A 22,619-nucleotide genomic window follows, 5' to 3' on the forward strand; every position below is an offset into this window, starting at 1 on the left:
TCAAGCTAATTAGATTGAAATCTCGTTTGTTTTTAATAATTTTGAACTAATAAATATTTCATGGAAATTGACATATGCAAATTTATTAACTATAAGTATTCGATTTAGATATTGAACCGTATTACATTCGATTTTATTGTAACAATGCATTTTCAGTTTTTTCTTAATAGAAAACGATTCAAATTATTTTATGAATAGCTAAGGGAAGTGTGGTATCTTTTTGTCTGGTGAACAAGCTGCACATCAAACCTGGTGTTAAGTGGTTACTGGAGATCATAGACATCACGACCTGACAGCCCCCACCCACTTGAGACATAAGGTTCTACTCTCAATTATAGTAGACTCAATATAGTATAATGGCTGTAACACCCTTCAGACTGGAACGCATGATTGCTTCGTAACGGAAATAGGCAGATCGCTGGTACCTACCTATCGATGCGGGGTGTCGAAATGTCCTACTACCAGTAATTTTCCAGTAAAAATTATTTTTAGGGGTTTAATTTTTTCATTAATTAATTTCATTCAATGTAACTTATCTATATGTAAATCATGAAGCGCCTCATGAAAATAACAATGGCGGCGCTAACACTGACTGTAATGGCGTTATTAAATTACTATCCATATTCACTATCTGATGGCTTTTGAACTACCACTTTAGCTTGACCATTTATATATATATATATTTTTATTGCTTAGATGGGTGGACGAGCTCACAGCCCACCTGGTGTTAAATGGTTACTGGAGCCCATAGACATCTACAACGTAAATGCGCCATCCACCTTGAGATATAAGTTCTAAGATCTCAGTATAGTTACAACGGCTGCCCTACCCTTCAGACCGAAACGCATTACTGCTTCACGGCAGAAATAGGCAGGGCGGTGGTACCTACCCGCGCGAACTCACAAGAGGTCCTACCACCAGTAATTTATGACATTATTAAACAAAAGTACATTCGTGTATACATTCAATAACGATTTTGTTTATCAATATTTATAAGGCAAGACCAACGGATAGGATGCAAAAATATATATAGAGTTAATTAACAATCGCTTCACAACGCAACAATGCATGGCATTACAATATTTTGCCATTTAAACTACGCATATTCACGTGTCCAACTGCGCCATAAGCATGTATGTACTATGAATAAATACGTGGAATATTTCTACTTGGAATTCTTAGTTTGGTATGATAACTTTTTTTCTCAACAACAATTATACAGGCTTTTTTATGTCGTTACGAAGGATTTTACTTTTGGCACGTAATAGCATTTTAACGTCTGCTCTATACCAATAACCTTATAAACACCTTTTATAACTTTTTTTTTTGCTTCGATGTGTGGACGAGCTCACAGCCCACCTGGTGTTAAGTGGTTACTGGAGCCGATAGACATCTATAACGTAAATGCGCCACCCACCTTGAGATATAAGTTCTAAGGTCTCAAGTATGGTTACAACGGCTGCCCCGCCCCTCAAACCGAAACGCATTACTGCTTCACGGCAGAAATAGGCAGGGTGACGGATACCTACCCGTGCGGACTCACAAGAAATCCTACCACCATATGTAACATAGTAACATATGTAACATATTTTCATAAATTAATTTTCATGGAAACACTTCCAAAGTTTTGTATTTTGTAAACTAATTTAGAATATTAAATCCAAGATAGAATTATATGATCCTGAACCGACTAATGTCTAGATATACGAGTAAGCTATTTATGTCTTTTTCAGACTGAAGCTCGGTGTCGTGGCGAACTTATATTTATAGAACGGTGGAGCTGACAAGTTATTGATGTTGAATTAATTTTAGAGTATCTGTTCTTGGATTTGAATGCACCTACACTACTTGTTCTTTGATTTTAGTTGTGATTTTGTGTTTCTAAATTAGTACATCGTTAGTTATAAAATAAATACAGTTGAGACTTCGAACTCATGTCGAAACGAAATATGGTAACCACTTAATCCGCACAAAAAGAAGATCGGCAAACTTACAAATGACCCCTTCATTAGTACGTTTATCGATCTTCTTCTTCTTCCTAATATTTTCACGGTCTAGTGCCAAGGTTCGCTTTCCATCTTAAACTCCTTCACTTTGCTCGGTATTTGGCATCCTTCTTATACTTAGAAAATCTGCAAACGAACTAATGACCCCTTCATTCATCGATCTTCTTCTTCTTCCTAGCATTTTCACGGTCTAGTGCCTAAGTTCGCTTTCCAACTTAAACTCCTTCACTTTGCTCGGTATTTGGCATCCTTCTTATACTTAGAAGATCTGCAATCGTACTAATGACCCCTTAATTAGTACATTCATCGATCTTCTTTTTCTTCCTAGCATTTTCACGGTCTAGCGCCAAGGTTTGCTCTCCAACTTAAACTCCTCCATTTTGCTCGCCACTTTGCTCGATCTTCGGCATTCTTCTTATACTTATTATTATTTTTATACTCCTTATACGATCGCCCCTCTATGCACTAAAAATATCATTTTGCATCGCCCGCGAGCACAATTGTAAATTAAATGACTGACGACTCGCAACGCGTACACCGCCATCAAAATGTTAACTTTGAATAAAATGACATATCCGAATTTCAAATTGAAAATCAAAATATTTCAATACAAAATTTTCAATCAAAATTATAGAAATTTTCTGTTCGTCTATTCGTCTTCTATTCGTCACTGATGGTAGGACGTCTTTTGAGTCCGCACGGGTAGGTACCACCACCCTGCCTATTTCTGCCGCGAAGCAGTAATGCATTTCGGTTTGAAGGGCGGGGCAGCCGTTATACTGTTAAAAGTGAGACCCTTACAACTCATGTCGCAAGGTGGATGGCGGCATTGTAGATGTCAATGGGCTCCGGTAACCACTTAACACCAGGTGGGCCGTAAGCTCGTCCACCCATCTAAGCATAAAAATATATATATTAAAAAAAACAGTCCGTTTTCCGTTTAATTAAGGTTATGTTTTCCTTGTTTCGTTTTTTTCTGAACGATGCTCTTTATACGCTGCATACATACCCCGTACATCTTAATAACATTTTAATCTTATCCGAAGACGGTTTTAAAACCCTTTTTTTGTCATTTTTAAACGATACCCGAATACCGCATTCAATGTTTAGACAAAACAGCATCAAATAAAAATTATGTTGAATGCAAATTATGCAATAGCGGATTAACGTACCTACCTTCTTCTACGGAATCGCATAAGCGAATGCATATTGAGGTATGCAGATTGATTCTGACCAGTACAACGCCGCAGCGGTGGTTTACATCGATCGCGTCACGACTATGCCGTGCCTTCTGTTTCGTTAACTATGTATGCGAATTGTTTCTTCTTCATTTATAATATACACATTCGATTTTCGATCTCTAGAATACAGTCTATGTATTTGCATAACAGTACCAACTACAATATACTACAAAATAATAATATAGTCGGAATACTTTAGAGAGCGTTGGTGTCGTCATTGATACACCCTCGCGAAAGCTTGACGTACTTTAGAGCTCCTATTAAGAAATCGTTGAAGGGTAAGAAGAAAGCTGGAATACCAAACGATGATAAAATATTATTCTTATATGACATGCCGATTAAGCTGTTACCAATGGCATGACGTCGAAGAGGTCAAAAGTGCAAAGACTTTCTTCTTGAAACTCATGATGAATTTCTAGGAATTTCAAGGGAGTGTGTACCGTATGTTCTAAGGAATCGTTCGAGATGATCCTTCTTGTAAGTCTTGTAAGACTTGGAGTAGAATTCGTCAATTGTTCTTTGTGACAGTTTTTACACAATATATTGATAGATTTAAAATGAAAACAATAAATACTGAGAATAGAGTACCCGCTCTGCGACTATCTGACCGAATTCAAAAACGGTGGCGGGCGGTGCGTTGATGAAAACGAGATGATGGTATCATCTCAAACAATTCTTCAGAGCACTCCATGGAAATACGGTACAAAATACGAAACTCCAATAAATAGATGTCTTACGAACAGAATAATGAAGACAACTCAAAAACTAAGGATGTGATCTAATTACACACTACATTGTCTAATTATAATTAACGTAATTTTTTTTAGCAGAAACAATGAACACGGAACTAATGTCGTTCGAGTTAATTATGACCAAAAAATACGAATACACAATGGCCGACAGCGGCCACCCATATTTCCTTTTTGCGCGATTCAATCTAACAAATTTTCCACAAAGATGTTGCAAACGCATTTATTACGTGAAATTGGTTTAAAATTGCTGTCAATGTCATTACGCTTGAATGAAAATATCAATGAATGGGTTTTTTTTTGTTTTTTGTTTTGTACGTGTTAAGTAATTTTCTGTGAGATTGAAAGTCGTAGAGTATTAGGAGTGCAGCACTAGTTCACGAAGGTCAGTTCTTATGAAATTGTTTTCGTAATATTATTGTAATAAACATAAAAAGTCCAGCGAGAATTTATTGTACCGTATAATAATAAAGAAAGAAAAATCAATCGCGATATCTCGGGGGTAAACAGGTTTGCGAGTACACATGCATAATGTTTAATCAAATTTCTATCCGAAGTAAGCTCTATACTATGTCAAGTTCTATGACAGTTCTTTTTTTATGTAGATAATAATTAATATTAAAAAATTAATAGTGTGTTGAATCAAGTGTAATTGAAATAAGATCTGGCATACTTCTAGAATATTAAGGTAAACAGGATAAAGGTATGATGAATACTTTCAAAATAAGCAATAAATCTAAAGAAACGTAAAAAGTTTTTTCGGATTGCCTAAATATATGTATTGATTTTATCGAAAATGCTGCAAAATATATTGTAAATGCAGTTCAACTACTTTACGATTTAGTCTTACCTTTATTGATTTGTTTTATTATTTACGACGTTTCGGATACTTTAAAGTTTTCTAAACGACTAAAGTGGTATTCGTCGATATTTTAATTTTGTGCTAATATAATATACTGTAACCCCGGCCCCAATCCGTGTAGGGTACCGTCACCTCCCTATTTCTTCCGTGAAGCAGTCAGGCATACTGATTTGGAGGGTGGGACAGCAAAATGAATAAATTGGCCTGGGGCGTACAATCAACCTAAATATGCGCGTGTGCGATTTTCATCTTTATTGTAAACGAATGCAAAATTAAATTCAAATAGAGATTATAGACCGCGGTCTAAGGTCTAAGGCAGTGGTAGACAATCCGCAGCTCGCAAACCCCATGCGGCTCTTTGACTCCTTGGCTGCGACTCTTCCGCGAAATACTTAGTTTAATCTCGTTCAATTACTTCTTGTAAGAGACGAGTTTTTTGAAACACAAGGCTATAAAATTTAAGTAAAAATAAATTGCTTTTTGAATAAATTTCAATTGTTTATTGTTTATATTTTTCTCTTTTGGCAAGGTTGCCGACCACTGGTCTAAGGAGCTGCAAATTGCGTTTGGTTATGACTTTTATTTAAAACTTCAAATTAGAATGAGATTAAAACGTAAAACAATCCTTTAACTATGTTTACGATCCTTAAAAACTGAATAACCCACTGTTTCTATCGCTCAATCGTCCTATAACAGAAGCAATGAAAATGAAACTGAAATTAACAATTGCAATAAAGTAAACGATGATTAGACACAAAAAGACATAAACTCACAAATCGCACTCCGATAGTTGATCGAAAAACACTTAAAAATCCATCCAGCTCACCCTTAGGCATAACTCGACTTGTACGAACAAGAGAGATTCACAAATCAAGTTCCGTTTAATAGATTCACCCTCGGCCTTCACGTTGCCGATGTAAATTCGCAGAATAATTACTTAGAAGATTAACAGCGCTGTATAAATTCACTCTATTGATCGATGTTAAAGATATTAACTAGTGACCCTGTTGCGTCATTGTTTGCCTTGATCATAGATCGTAATACCTTTTGACGTTTGGAGGACGCTTCTATTGGCCGCAAAAGGCTTTGGTAAGAAGATGCGTGGGCGAGACCCTTCATTCTACATATACATCTGCTAAGCAATGATACGTTCCAGTCCGTAGGGTAAGACAACCAATACTCTAACATCAGGTTTGATTTCTTTACGAAAATAAGGAAGCCAAAAACAATACACAATGTTGAATAATACTATTCACCATACAAATTCTAAACCAAACTGCGCTATGTAGAAAAGGGACAAAAATCAAACCAATCCTCACCAAAAACGTTAAACACTTATAGCTCATGAACCGATTTAATTTATTTCATACTTATTACATTTCTTTAGATTCCTCTAAATAACCATGGTAGTGGTCAACTTGTAAATGCACTTTATATTTCTAACTTATATCTGAATGTCTACTGTTGAGTGCTTTACATAAAATTCAGTAATAGTCACGATTACATTACTATTATCTAATAATTTAGTAATTAAAATCTAACATACGCGTAATTACATGGCACCTTTATAAACAATAAAATCAGAACGCCTCGCTCCAAATAAACTATTGACCTTCGAAGCAGAAACAATAGACTACATAATAAGTATTAAATTTCTATAATTATAATTATCTAAAGTTGTTTTCACGTCAACTTAATCTCTTGTAACCTTCATACCACACACTGCTTTAATGGAACGATAACTTGTATTTTTAAATCACATAAACGTTACTGGTGGTAGGACCTCTTGTGAGTCCGCGCGGGAGGGTACCACCACCCTGCCTATTTCTGCCCTGAAGCAGTAATGCGTTTCGGTTTGAAGGGGTGGGGCAGCCGCTGTAACTATACTTGAGACCTTAGAACTTATATCTCAAGGTGGGTGGCGCATTTACGTCGTAAATGTCTATGGGCTCCAGTAACCACTTAACACCAGGTGGGCTGTGAGCTCGACCACTCAGCTAGCAATAAAAAAAAAGAAAGAGTAAATTTGGCAATTTTACTAAAGCAAGTTAAAGCAATGAATGCTAAATATGCTTGTTTGACGCCAAACTTTACGTCTGATAATCGAATTTAGATATGGTTTTGGAAATGTATTAAAAATATGGGCTCGAACTGTCGATGTCACGTATTAAACAAACACTTTGAGAAGGCGGCACGACATGAGAACCCTCTTGTCGTGGCCGCTGGAAACTACATACCCGATCCTGTAGACCGAATGGAAAACAGTCGACGTCGCCCAAAACACGTCATTACGGATCCTCCTGATCCATTAATGGTGCTTTTAGGTACCACAAGCACCGGTCACCGTCCTTTTCGAACCCGTCGCTTGCGACGAAGGGCTCGGCGAGCGAATTAACCGATAGACACAGCCCACTGAGTTTCTCGCCGGATCTTCTCAGTGGGTCGCGTTTCCGATCCGGCGGTAGATTCTGCGAAGCACTGCTCTTGCTAGGGCCAGTGTTAACAACGCTCTGGTTTGAACCCCGTGAGCTCACCTACACGTTAGGGTGAAGCTGAAATAGCCCCTCAAAGCTATCAGCATAGGCAGGAAAAAAGAAACGAAATGTCGTTTAAACCAAATATCCTTTCACATCTCGATATGATGAATATCGGCTCCGTAATTTGTTACCCAAAAATGGAAGCAGAAAACAATCATAGTATGCTAGCCCGTCATTTGGTTTCAGTGTCCTACAGATAATGTACTTCATTTTTGTAACCACTGGCTGTCTTCGCCGTGACGTTATCAGGGGAGACCAAATGGTAAGGGCGCGTACTCTGTCGGCTTACGTCTGATAAAATATTTGACTTGGGCCCTTTCTGATCATACTTTAACTAGGTTGGTCTGCGAAATTCGATAACGGTTTTGACAGCCTAATAGATGAGTGTGATCAAAATAAAGTTATGAATTCTAATTCGTAGATCTTTGGATGGGAGGGGTGTTCGCAACGTTTTAGAGATATAATTAAGTGTTTTAAAGAAATAGGGATGCGCACTATGATCGATAATTTTTTGCTAATATGTATTCATTGAAATATAGTACATGTACATTTAAAAAAATTGTAAATATTAAAATAATCCTCGTTTACTGAAATTGGATCGTATATAATTCTAACAGAGCAATACTATGTTTTCCAACAATATGATTCTTATATAGTACATGTACATTTAAAAAAATTGTAAATATTAAAATAATCCTCGTTTACTGAAATTGGATCGTATATAATTCTAACAGAGCAATACTATGTTTTCCAACAATATGATTCATAATTTATTTCCTTTCTTAGCTACCAAATCCAAATAAAAGCAAAAAGATTATTTGTCAGATAAATGTTATTTCCATTTGTAGTCATTTTAACGTTTATGCGTTAAATAATTGCACCTCATAGCAAACCTACACAGATTGATACTTTAAACGGCCGTCTGGTGTAGTGGTAAGTAAGTGACATGGTCACTACACAAGGGGGTCGTGGTTCGAATCCCGCCAAGGGAATTTTTTTTTTATAATATAATTATAAGAAGTATATCGCGGGTAGTCGCGGTGTTAACACGCAAACATAGTGTGCTCTCTGTGTTTATTTAATTTTTTTTTTAAAAGTATTGTGTATTTTTACATTTATAATGTGTATATAGTGCATAAATAACTCCTGCTCACTGATTTTATCATCTATCCTGTTCCGGTTACCTGGCATTGCTGCCAAGATACATCATTCATATTCACAATGGATACACAACTTTCAAGTAACTTACAACAACAAATTATTTGCCTCTCGAATGGGGGCCTATGAGGATAAGCTCAAAAAGGTGGCGAGTGATTCTACAACATTGCATCCAGACTTCACGGCACTCTCAAAGGACTTTAACGAGTTTAAATCGTTTGTAATGGCTACTCTGTCAAACATCAAAAGTCAATTAGAATTAATCTCATTAGGCTTGGATCGGCATGAAACTGCTATGAGGAGGAAGGTTCTGTTGATACATGGAATACCAGAAAAACAAAACGAAAATCTGCATAGCACCGTTCTTGCATTGACCAACGACCAATTGAAATTGACAGATTTTAAAACCGATTGTGTTAGTGTTTGTCACAGACTTGGCGCCTCGCAGGGTAAACCTCGCCCAGTGTTAGTAAGATTTATGAATATGGAGTCACGTCAAGCAGTATGGGACAGCAAGACTTCCTTAAAGGGCACCGGCGTCACTATTTCTGAGTTCCTTACGAAAATAAGGCATGGTGTATTTTTGTCAGCCCGAAAGCACTTTGGCGTTCAACGCTGTTGGTCAGCCGACGGTAAAATAGTGTTAGTTCTACCTGATAAATCGCGTTATAAGATTGAATCTATGAATGAACTACAGGCCCTTATAAAGAAATACCCAATAATATGTACTGACACGGTAGAATCAGCAGTGCAAGGCAAGCCGTCTACACCAAAACCTGCGGACGCGCATGTGAAGACGATAACTAAAATGACCAGAAAAGGCCGGCGCTGAAATTGATGTTTTAGGATAAATGGCATAACAATTTTATTATTTCCACTCCCATACCAACGTTACATAGTCGCTTAATGTATTTTACTGTTGTGTCTTGTGCTTGAATATTTTGTTTGTTATATTTTTATTCTATTTTGACACTAATTCACTACGTAATTTGTTTTGTAAATTTTTGTTAACCATTTTATTGTTATAAACGAACATATCCTTAAGTTAACCTAAATTTAACTAAATCTGTTATTGTTTTGTTTACAAGTTACTACATATGATGTTATTTGTCCAGTTGGCTATGTTTTTGTTAGCAGGTTGGTAGCACTGAGGAGTAACTTATCCATAGATTCTTCGCTTTAGTTGTGACCATAGACTATACGTTAATATTTGTAATTTTTGGCATTGGCATATAAAACGCTCAGCCTACGACAATTATCCATAGATTAATTTCTGATATTATCTAGTATAGTGTTGCTTATGTTAATATGCTCTTTTACTAAAAAAAAAAAAAAAAATTCATATTTAAGAACACATTTGCAAGTCACTGTCTACACTGTGAGCTATTCTTTTGTTAATATGTAAGTTAAATCATTGATGTTAATCAATGATATCTATCTACACGTCTAACTCTGTGTAATTAACACATGTTAAAAATCTCTTCCAGGTTTATTGATTGATCAGTTGAGCTGGGAGTTAATTGCTAGTTTATTGATTAAGAGTAATATTATATACTTGTTTATTTGTTTTTAGTTTACCTATTATATTAATTGTATTATTTTCATTTTGTTATATTATATTAATAGTGTATGTTATTTAAGTATTATTATTATTATTTATTTATATTTATTTAAAATCTTATTAATTACATAATATTTTTTAAAAAAATTATTAAAAATACAATTTTTAAAAAACACTATATAAAAATAGATTACCGCTGATGGCGGTGTCTACGACACAAGCCACCAGTGGTTAGGACTCCAGGGTGAGAAACCTCCTCACAATGCGTGCAGTATCGAGGATAACTGCTTTCTGTATTAGGCCCTTAACCCAGCTGGATAACGAAAGTTTCTTGAGATGTTGATCGAAACTTTTCGCTATCAAGCCGTGTACCGATACAACTATTGGTACAATGATGGTTGAATCAACATGCCACATGGCGGTAGTCTCGTGGGCCAGGTCTAAATATTTTATTAATTTGTCCTTTTCTGCCTTCACGAGGTTCTCGTCATGAGGAATGGTGACATCAACCAACACTGCTCGACGCGCAGATCGATCTATTATCACAATATCAGGTTTATTGGCAACAATATACCTATCCGTGATAATAGATCGGTCCCAGTAGAGCGTAACATGACCATTATCAAGAACTGGTTGAGGTTGGTATTGGTAATAAGGTACAGCAGAATCAAGAAAACCATATTTCAGAGCAAGTTGTTGATGGATAATCCTAGCCACTTGGTTATGTCTATGCAAGTACTCGCCGTTAGCAAACCGAGAACAGCCAGAAACAATATGTCTAATAGACTCTCCCGGACGGTGGCATGCCCGACAAATGTCGACCGTCCCATCCTTTAGTATATATTTCCGGTAGTTGTTCGTCATGATAACTTCGTCCATAATTGCAAAGATAAAACCTTCAGTTTCCCCAAAGAGGTTACTGAATCGTAACCAGGCCACGGAAGCTAATTGGTCTACATCAGGCCCTGTGAGAGCCCGGTAGAACCTACCGTGTAACTCCTTGCTCCTCCATACGGTTATGCGATCTGAAATACCCTCTACCTTCAGCCTCTTCCAATTCCCGTTAGCTAAGGATAGCGGAGTTAGCCCCTTATCGACTGCAACGACATCCCGATACATATTCACGTTCATCTTAAGGAAATATTCCCTAAGGTTGTATATCTCTCGGTTATGTAGATCCTTGGCATTCAAAATACCACGACCCCCACATTTCCGAGGAATATACAACCTCTTTACAGACGAACGTGGATGATGCATTCTGTATGCCGTTAACAATCGCCTGACTTTTCTGTCCAGTACGTCCAGCTCTGATTGCGTCCACCTTAGTATGCCAAAGGAATATGTTAACATAGGCATGACCCAACCATTAAACGCTCGGATTTTGTTTCCGCCTGATAAATGGCTTTTTAAGACCTTTATAAGACGACCAAAAAACCGATCTCTAAACGATTGTTTCATATCTGCGTCAACAATATTCAGCACTTCAAACATACCAAGGTACTTGTAAGTTTCCGATTCACAAAGAGACTTGAGGACCACACTATGGTTAAGTAGTAAGCAATCTGAGCTTACAACTTTACCTCTCTGTACATCTATGAACGCACATTTATCAACACCAAATTCCATCCCAATGGCTTTACTAAAACTGTCGGTTATTTTTAGTAAACTCATTAAGTCTGGTTTTTTATTATTATTATTATTAAGTTACCATATTATTATGAATAATAATTTATTTAGTTATGAAACATTTTTCTCCTGCTCTTCGTCTGAAAGCAGTTTTTTGAGTGCTGATGATGGCAATGATTCATGTACCTCAATACATCTGCACGATGAGATTTCTGCTGAACTATCCTCATTCCCTAACAACCTAAATATTGCACATGTAAATGTTCAAAGTATTCCTCGTCATTATTCAGATCTTCTGGCATCTATTAGCAGCAATACTCTTGACGCTTTACTGATTTCTGAATCATTTCTTAAACCATCCATTCCATCGGTTCAATACGCAATTCCCGGCTTTGTATTAATTCGTAATGACAGAGTGGGCAAAGGTTGTGGAGGCGTAGCAATCTATTTGCGAAGCGGTATCGAGTTCAGAATTGTAAGTGTGTCTCCATCTCAATATTCTGAATCCGCTGAACATCTTTTAATCGAATTGACACTGCATTACACTAAAATTTTACTAGGTGTTTTTTACAGTCCTAATCTTCGTGTCAATTATTTTGAATGTCTTGATGAATTGCTGTCTAATCACTGTTCTTTGGCCGATCATATTATTGTGATGGGGGATTTTAATACTTGCATGCTGAAGAATGATTTTCGATCTAAGCAACTATTATCTGTTTTAAGTTCTCATAATCTCAGGATATTGCCTGTTTCAGCCACTCATCATTTTCCAAATTGCACTCCCTCTCTATTAGATTTGATGATGGTATCTTCTTCTAGTAGTATTGACACTCATGGTCAAATAACCGCTTCATTTTCATACCATGACTTGATTTTCTTATCTCTCCGTGTGCGGGCTCCTAAGCGTAAGTCTGAGTTTCTATTTCTTCGCAGTTACAAAGGCATTAACATGGAGGCATTGAGACGTGATGCAGGCTTAATCGATTGGAGGCCGCTATTCAATGAATTGGATATAGATGGAAAGGTAGCATTTTTCACGGAGTCGATTTTAGAATTATACGACCATCATGCTCCCATCAAGCGTGTCAAAATCAAACATAAGCCAGCGCCTTGGTTATCTCCTGAAATTAAGCAATGGATGGCCTGCCGAGATAAAGCTCGAAAGAGGCTAAAACGTCAACCGTCCGAGCGCAATCTAACATACTATAAACTATTACGTAATCGGTGCAATCGTCTATGTCGAGATGCCAAGAGACGTCATTTCCATGAATCTCTCATAAATCGTAAGTCTTCTGATGTATGGAAATTTTTGAAATCCGTAGGCATAGGAAAAGTATCATCTACGTCCTGCGGCGGTCTCGATTTAAACGCACTCAACAAACATTTTTCTACACCCTCTTTCTCAGTTGATCAGTGTCGTAAATCGAGAACTTTGCAAACGTTACTTAATCTCCCTTTGCCTAAACATTCTTCCTTTAAGTTTCAGTCAGTATCGACCAATGATGTTCGTAAAGCTATTTTATCTATTTCTTCCCATGCTGTAGGTAGTGACAACTTGTGCTCTAAAATGCTTATCCCCATTCTTGATATACTACTTCCTTGTTTAACGAACATAATTAACCATTCCTTACAATCTGGATCCTTTCCTAAATCCTGGAAATCCGCTAATATTATCCCTTTACCTAAAACCAGCAATCCTTCGTCTTTGTCACATTATCGTCCTATCTCCATACTTCCTTTTCTCTCGAAAGTGTTGGAGCACATTGTTCACAAGCAACTACAAAATTTCCTCCTCTCCAATAATATTCTTAGCAACTTTCAATCAGGTTTCCGATCGGGACACAGCACGGTGTCTGCGTTGCTGAAAGTGACAGATGACATTCGATGGGCAATTGAAAACCAATCCCTAACCATTCTTGTACTACTTGACTTCAGTAACGCATTCAACTGCGTGGATCTCGATATCCTGCTCGGTATTCTTCGATCCCATAACATTACTACTTCTGCCCTAAGTTGGTTTGATTCATATCTTCGGGGCCGTTCACAACGCACACGTCAAAATGAATCCTTCTCAGACTGGGTTGCTGTTGATGCTGGCGTGCCTCAGGGTGGTGTTCTCTCTCCTCTTCTTTTCTCAGTGTTTATTAACACAGTCACTACTTTGATATCCTCAAATTTTCATCTTTATGCAGATGATTTGCAAATTTACCATCACTGCGCACCTAGTGAAATTGATAGAGCAGTCAAGGATGTTAATTGTGATTTGGAAAACATTCATGAATGGGCAACGTCTCATGGACTCTTACTCAATGCCAACAAAACACAGGCCATCATAATTGGTAGTAGATATGCTATTCGTGCATTAAATCATTCTGCAATTGGATCTCTCATATTGAATGGCCAACCAATTGTCTTTAGTGAAACTGTTAAAAACCTTGGCGTTACTTTTAACTCTTTCTTAAGCTGGAATGAGCAGGTTAACAATGTTAGCAGCAAAGTTAACTTTGCATTCCATTCACTCAAATGTCTCCAATATTTTTTACCTTTGGAAACTAAAATTTCTCTTGCCCAAAGTCTCATTTTACCCATTTTGGACTACGCTGATGCTTGCTACTTGGATGCCACTGAGGAGCTTCTCAATAAGCTTGAGCGTTTGCAAAATTTGTGCATCCGTTTTATTTTTGGTCTCAAAAAATATGATCATATTTCTGAATTTCGCAAAAAGCTCAAGTGGCTCCCAGTCCGTTTCCGCAGAAATACTAGATTGTTGTGCTTCCTATTTAATATCCTACATAATCCTAACTACCCACAATATTTACGTGATCGCTTTATCTATGCCCGTCCCTCCATTGCTCCTTGTAGAACCCACATTAAAACTCTCCTCAATTGCCCTGTTCATAAAACACATGCTTACGCAAAATCGTTTTCTGTACAAGCAGTTATACTTTGGAATTCCCTCCCTCCAAGCATACGAGCGTGCAAAACCATAGCAGCATTCAAGAAATCTGTTAAGGAACATTATTTATCCTTACCATCTTAAATAAATTATATATATTTGTATAATGTATTATAATATAAAGTAAGTATATGTGTGTATGTTATATATATGTATGTGTGTGTGTGTGTGTGTCTGTATATATATTGTTTTGTATCTTTTAATATGTATATATTATTATAGGTAATGTTTACTGTATGCACTAGGTTTGTGTTCTTAATTCTTGTTTCCTTTTGCGGGCCTACTGGAAGAGATTTCAGCATGAAATAAGTAGTGCCCTTGTACTCTGTATCCTTATTGACGTGTCTTTTCTAACAGCTGTGTGTACAAAATATATTAAATAAATAAAAATAAATAAATATAAATGTCTTTTCCAGGGTTATGGATGTATATTAAATATATATATGTGTATAATAAAAATCTTACATTTATATCCGTTATCTGGTACCTGTAACACAAGTTCTTTACGAACTTATCACGGGACCAGTTAACGTGGCGTGATTGTTAGTGAATATTTAATTATTTATCAAAAAAAAAAAAAAAAAAGTTCTTTAACTAAAATAAATATCATCTGAACACGTAACGCAATACTTTAACCCATCATTAATTACCCCATCGTCTAGCCACGGGCGGTAATAAAATTACTGCATCAATAATCGCGCAACTTAAAAAAAAATAGACAATTAAACTAAATTTGCCTAATTGCAGACGTGTCCAAATAGTGGTCACAAATCGATAGGTAATAAACAACGCGCCATTATCGAAGCCACCACCCGTCGTGGCGGCTTGAACTAAATGGCGGTAGTGTTGCAAGCGTAATTCACAAATTGACGTATCGCAGCGATCTATGTCCGATGAAGCTGATACAGCAAAGAATTGTTGTTCCTCATAGTCGCTGTGGCTTGTGAAGGTCGTTTTAGCCTTTCAATACATTTTGATTTATTTGTCTATAACACTTTAACTTGTTTTCCGATTCGTTATTGTTCCAAACAAAAATACTTCGGGTCTAACTTTTTTTTCTATGTTTACACGTAGCATTAAGGAAGTTTTCTTGTTTAAAATACATCATATTTATATTCCTCAATGCTCGGGTGGAGTTTTGTATTCATTTTACTTACTAGAAATATCAATTGAGAAAATTAACAAAAATATTCACCTCTATTTATAAATGTCAAAGCAAAACATACTCAAATCGTAAATACTCACTCTGGTAGGACCTCTTGTCTAGTCCGCACGGGTAGGTGCCACCACCCTGCCTATTTCTGCCGTGAAGCAGTAATGCGTTTCGGTTAGAAGGGTGGGGCAGCCGTTGTACTGTAAAAACTGAGACCTTAGAACTCATACCTCAAGGTAGGTGGCGCCATTTAAGTTGTAGATGTCTATGGGCTCCGGTAAATACTGAATATTTGGTGGACTGTGAGCTCGTCCACCCATCTATGCAATAAATAAAGTTATTAGTAAGTTTATTTTATATACTCCAATAACACGAAAGTTATATAAACCAATAACACGAAAAAAAGACGGTCAATATTTTAGATAAGGGCCTATTTATCAATTACCAAGGTGACTTAGTTCTGAATAACGTCCTAAGAGGTCACAGACAGGTCGTGTGAAATTCATCCGTGTGATGTGAAATTTATTATATTTTCATAAAAGCCCAAAAGAATATAATCTTCGATCTGCAACTCTACGGTGCTCATTAAATGCCCAGTTAGATAAATGTTAATCTTATAGTTGGTACGTAGCTGGTAGTACGGATACCACGGTGCGACGCTATCATCTGTACAATGACCTACAAAAGTATAATTTAACACCCTATGTGAATAATAAGGATATTACTAATTAGAGATAATCTTTTATTGAAAATGAAAATAATAATAATAAATAAAGAAATGATGAAGGATATATTGATGGAGTTGGGTATAGACTATTAGAATGAAAGGATAGTTAAATAAAAAAAAGACAAGATTGAGACGGATCGTTGCAGCATGTAGTGACAAAAACTAACCACGACTTCTAGTTTGTTAGTATTAATATAGATTCGAGTATTCACAGGTTTAGAACTTAAGCTAGGCACGCAACCCTCCTCCCTACTCTGACCGGGTTTTGACCCCGGACGGAGATCGGATGTCGGGTGTAAGAATGCAGGGAAGTCGTTTAGTGGGTGGACCCTAAAATTATTTGGGCCCTCGGTCTGCTCCCAACACCTTGCAGATCGTAAAGTCCCACATACCCCGCGCGCCCCCCTAGGCGTGGGGACCTCAAAGGAGGTTCGGCCCCCGGCCCGAAAAAAAAAGGCTTGCAACCCTACAGCTATAAGATATATACCAAGTAGGGCTTCAAGGAAAGCGAATATGCCATGCGGTTTGAAAGATGAAATAGCCCCTACAATAACTTTTGAGATTTCGACCAAATGCCTCAAGTTGGGTGACAAAACTCACGTGTATATCTATGAGTTCTAATGGTTACTCAACATCAGATAAGCCATAAACTTGTTCACCTATTACCTCCTTGCGTCCATAATCCTCAATGCTGAGGGTCGTGGCCTCCTTTAATAACTTTGCTCCTGGATTGTCCTGCGCCAGGCCTATATGTTCACCCAACTATACAATAAAAAATTATTCTATGCAACTGCAAGAACCCTTACTCCGTGTAATAAATTAGAAATTAACGTTTGATTTCTCGAAATTCAATTATGCTAATCATGCAAAATCTTTTCTTTTACAGGTAAGTGCTATTCGTGAGAGCGGTGACGGCGCACTATGAGGGTATGATGATGTTTTAGTAGTAATCATTCATGATACTGTAACGCCGTGTTGTACTCTCTAATAAGTCTTCAACCTGGTTTTCGTTTTGAATGATGTAGCGCTGAAGAAGTAAAAAGACAATAGATAAACTCTGCGACTGTAGTTGTTCTTTACGCTTTAGATAGGGACATTGAAGTATAGGCCACTTCATACGAATATCAATGAATCTACATAAATTCATTTATAAATTACGTGTCGCAGTTCGTTCATTATAAGCAAGAGAACTTCTCTTGAAGCCTAAATGCTTCTTCGAACGAGGCTTGTGGAAAGTACTTAACCGTAGGCAGCGGCTTGGCTCTGCCTCTGGCATTGTTGAAGTCCATGGGCGACGGTAACCACTCACCATCAGGTGGGTCGTATGCTCGTATGATGCAAGGGCAAAAAAAAATAAAAAAAATACTACGCGTTCCAAATCGAAGCTGTTATTCCAAAGAAATTTTAATTTAAACCAAGTATCCATAGTACTGACAGATTTCAAGTACAGTAAATTTGAGTGCCAGCAACTACTCCTAATAGACAGTGAGCTCATTTGCTCAACTAGGTCAATAAATAAATATATTCCAAAATTTAATACGTCTTTGAATCATTAATTGGACATCATCCTGTAAAAATTTAGGCCGCGGCGCCGTATCGTGTACAATTCCGGTGTGATGTTTACAAAGCAAGAAAAAAAAACATTTCATGAAATCGAAAGGCATCGTATTGAAATTTTTCACGTTCCGACGTGATACTGTAAGCCGCCGTGTCGGGTGGTGTGAATGGGCCAGCATTCCTAAGTTTTCAGATTATGAAGCCCGTTTATAAGAACTCTGAAAAGTTTAATAAATGTCTAAAGTTTCAACAGCTTCCCGTGTCAAAATGTCTTCGCGCGACAAAACTGAATATTGTTTTATTTGACAGTGACGTCCAAACTTTTATACTAATCTGCTTGCTGAAGAATGTTTGAATTTTGAAAAACGTTTTATTACGGTTTTTTTTAATGATATGAACTATTTTTCGTACTCTATTTAATACAAATAATACCAAGGTTTTAAATAAATTACAGATACCAAATTTCAGTACACTCAAACTATATAAAACTAGTCGGATTTTTGGTCTTTAAGGTAGTAGCAACCGTTGGGTGTAGAACCTGTATACACATACCAGAAGCTTAACCGGCAAAGGACGATAAGATTACCTATAGAGAAATTATTAATTTAAATCTGCCCCACAATTTAAAGCATATTTATAAGGGCAAAAGCAACGGAAATTAGTACTCAGATCAATTGCTGATAATTTGTTGTTATGAGCAAAAATTGATGAATTTATTTTTTAGTCTCACTTTTGCGAATTTTTACACTGGTTAATTAGTTAAGCTACTTAATTATAATTTGTAGCAAACAAAAATATAACCATATTACAAGGTTGAACGGGATAGTCTTTTATTGACACTGTATTCATTGTCTAGGATTTTAATTATGTTCTTTTATTCAAGTCAATAAATTTTAACAAACAATATTCCGGTTAAACTTTAACAAACAATACTCCGATACCGGTTCATTAAAAAATTCGTATCAACCGACGCGGTACATGCATGGTTTTCCATTTGGGATGCAGATGAAGCCGTCATAGACTTTAGATTTATGCGTTCGGGCCAATTTGTTTTAGATAAAGGAATGCAAATTTACAACTTTAACATTGTTCTTTTATTTAAGTCAATAATTTTTAACATACAATGTTTTGATAACGTTTAATTAAGAATTTCGTATCGACCGACGCTACGTGCATAGCCGATTTCCATTTGGGATGCAGATGAAACCGTCACAGACTTTAGATTTATGCGTTCGGGCCAATTTATTTTAGATAAAGGAATGCAAATATACAATACCAGTATGTACGCATGCTTAAAGATTTTCTATATCTCTGACTTTCTTAATACTGTGGACGAGCAAATAAGCTCATGACCAACCTAGTTATGAATGGTTGCCGCCAATCACACAAGGATGGTGAATTTTTATATTTGGAAACAGCTGGCCTAGACTCAGATGGAAAACGCACCAATGCAATAAAAAATGGCAGGACTCTGGTTCACGAAAAGGCTGACAGCATATCCTTACTTCAGGCTGCCGGATCCAAAGTGTGTCTTGTATTGTAGTAGAGGAATTGCAACAAACCAAGGTCGTGCGTAGCTTATATCGGATTTGATGATCGGAAAAAGTTCTCATCGCATTTTATCTCCAGTTTAAGCCTTCTGCTTTTTGAGGGCTACTCTAAAAGGTCGTCGTAATAAACCTGAATAATTGAATTTTAAAACAATACAATTGATTTTATTTTCTCTCGTCCCTCAAGATTTTTTGTGGCTATGGATTTTTTTCTCACCACAAAAGGAAAAGCTTAAAAATACAAAACAGAAAATGTAACACATGAAATGAATTTGTACCTTGAGTCATCATCATAATGATCAAATTTCGAATATCCAACGAACTACAAAAAACTTATAAAATATGGTGTATATTTATAATTAACATACTGTCGCCGACATGAACGAATTAAAGTCTAGTCTTCGATCAACAATTGTAACTAGATAAAGGGACACGTACAAAATCGAAGCAAAAACTGTCCGCGTAATATACACACACATAGCTACGTTGGTTTACAACAAACGGAGAAAAAAATTTTAAACAGTTTTAAGTTCAAACTAATTACAACTATGCCACCTAGTAATAAAGTTCCAAATCTCCAAAACATTATCTAATACTTACGATCATTCGTCACAAAGCAATAAATTACTCCTGTCACTTATAAACGAAAAGACATATGTTAAACAACCTTTAATGTTAAATGAACCTTATGCGCCAACAAATAAAGTAATTTTTCCCGTTATAGCTTTGAGAACTAACATCGTTTTGTTTTATTTATTTTTGCTTCTTGAAATTTCAATTTCTATTTACTACAGGAGGTAACGGAGTCGCGTTGAGCACTAAAATAATTTATTATATGAATAAAAGTAAAAGTTTTTTTTTTATTGCTTAGATGGATGGGCGAGCTCACAGCCCACCTGGTGTTAAGTGGTTACTGGAGCCCATAGACATCTACAACGTAAATGCGCCACCCACCTCGAGATATAAGTTCTAAGATCTCAGTATAGTTACAACGGCTACCCCACCCTTCGAACCGAAACGCATTACTGCTTCACGGCGGAAATAGGCGGGGTGGTGGTACCTACCCGTGCGGACTTCCAAGAGGTCCTACCACCAGTGAAAAAGTTGTTTAGTTGTTTACTTTTTATGTTTTGAGGATTTATGTTTGTTGGTATCTATACATTACTTATTATTTTATTAGCGTTACGTTTTGTGTAATAGATATTTTTATAGTATATTTTTATGTTTTCGCGACTAGCACATATAACAAAACAACGTTTAAACGGTTTTAAGCGCGATATTTTTATTACAATGCTTCGGCCACGTTTCAGTAGCCGTGAACACGGAAGGCAAAGATGTCCAGTGTCAATGAGTGGAGTTCTTAGCTGGCTTATAAAAGTAATCTCTTCTTTCTCTGGCGACAATCGAGATCCATTCTGCACACGTGATTGCTAGGAAAGCTAAAATAAGAAAGAAAAGCTAAGTATCCAATGAGAATCCAACAAACAGACACAAAAGCAGAATTAACCAATTTTAACTAACCAATTTTGAAGTACTGCTAACAAATTTTTAAAAATTATTACAACACAAATCTACTCCATGCATTTACTTTTCTGTTAAACAAAATTTTTGTCCAAGTGTTGGCGAGCCTTGGCCAACATTTGTAGCGGTGGTTAAAAATCGCTAATTTTGTTTAAAATTTAAAATTATTTATTAGTTTAAAGCTTAAAATATAACGTATACTTCATGTACTTACCGAGAGTAAGATACTCCGGCCGTTAAATTGCTTTTTCGGGCAATTTTTGCAACTTTTGAATACACACTGCGGCATTGTGAGACGGGTTAACATTGGCTGTGTCTGAAGTGAACTAAACAAAATAAGAGCTCACATTTCAAGTGCGCTGTTATTTAACGAGACGGATTTTTGCGCCGACCCGAAATCTAGTTACTATTGTTGATCGAAGAGTCTAGTAAACCCCATTAACTACCTACTATAAGCGGTCTACAAGGAGTGGGCAAAGCGAATTAAAAGATACGACGTAGTAAACATTTAATGATACGCTTGTACTTAATGTGGATATGCACACGTGCTCCTGATCTGAAATGCCGAAGAGAGTGCACTGAAATCCGTGTCCTTTATCACGTATGTACACGTGCTCTTAATCTGAAATGCTGACGAAAGTGTACTGAAACCCGTGTCTTTTATCACGCTGGAAGCTATTAGACTTTTTTTTATGATTGAAAGTTCACTAGTGGCCCGAAGGCCTTTCCAGTTTCACTAGGACAGGTGGGCGAGCAAAGGCTCAGCCAAGAGGAGCGGGATTTGCTAACAACTGCCCGAACGCCTCCGAAGGAGACCTAACAACTCAAGAGCAATTGCTTCGCGAATGAATCTACTACCGGATCGGAATCGCGACCCGCTGAGAAGATCCGGCGAGAAACTCAGCGGGCTGAGCTATTAGACCGTTTGCACATCGGGCATATCGATTTAAAAACATCAAATATTTCGAAATTTAATGTTCCATTGTGAATTTGCTAAATCGAGTTTTCGTTTTAATCGATTCGTTTCGCGCTCAACACGTGTGCGTTTGCGGGTAGAGTGATGCAAAACGCCACCTGGCTAGCGTTTCGTTTGTTTAGCTTATAAGGATCGTGCCGGTCGATGCGCTTACGTAACTCAACGAACTGGATTGCACTCTCGAATCGGTGTCCGTTTGAATTCGACAGGTTCACGAACTAGCTACGTTCGAAATTAAGACTTGATTTGACAGTAGCAAATGTCAAATTTCAATAATTTGCGATCGATGCAACAAATATTTAGTTTTACTAGAGGTCCCGCAGTAGTCGAAATTCGACTATTATTAATTGGAATTGTATAATAAGTTTGTCCACTATTATGATTGTATTTTATACTTCTATAATCATCATACATTTTGGGCTACACTCAATTTGACCAC

General features: G+C 36.9%; 1 protein-coding gene and 1 long non-coding RNA gene across 15 annotated transcripts in view; one reads left to right on the forward strand and one right to left on the reverse strand.

Moving 5' to 3' along the window:
* Nucleotides 1-22,619, forward strand: part of LOC101745239 (SH3 and multiple ankyrin repeat domains protein 3) — a 241,847-nt gene that overhangs the window by 141,252 nt on the left and 77,976 nt on the right. The gene's annotated exons all lie outside the window — the stretch shown is intronic.
* Nucleotides 13,478-14,853, reverse strand: LOC134200044 (uncharacterized). The gene is made up of 2 exons (XR_009974783.1): nt 14,047-14,853; nt 13,478-13,962 (listed from the first exon to the last, which is right to left on the reverse strand). It is a non-coding gene; the product is annotated as an uncharacterized LOC134200044 (long non-coding RNA).

The sequence above is a fragment of the Bombyx mori genome, chromosome 13, assembly GCF_030269925.1.
Source record: "Bombyx mori chromosome 13, ASM3026992v2".
NCBI classification, from domain to species: Eukaryota; Metazoa; Arthropoda; class Insecta; order Lepidoptera; family Bombycidae; genus Bombyx; species Bombyx mori.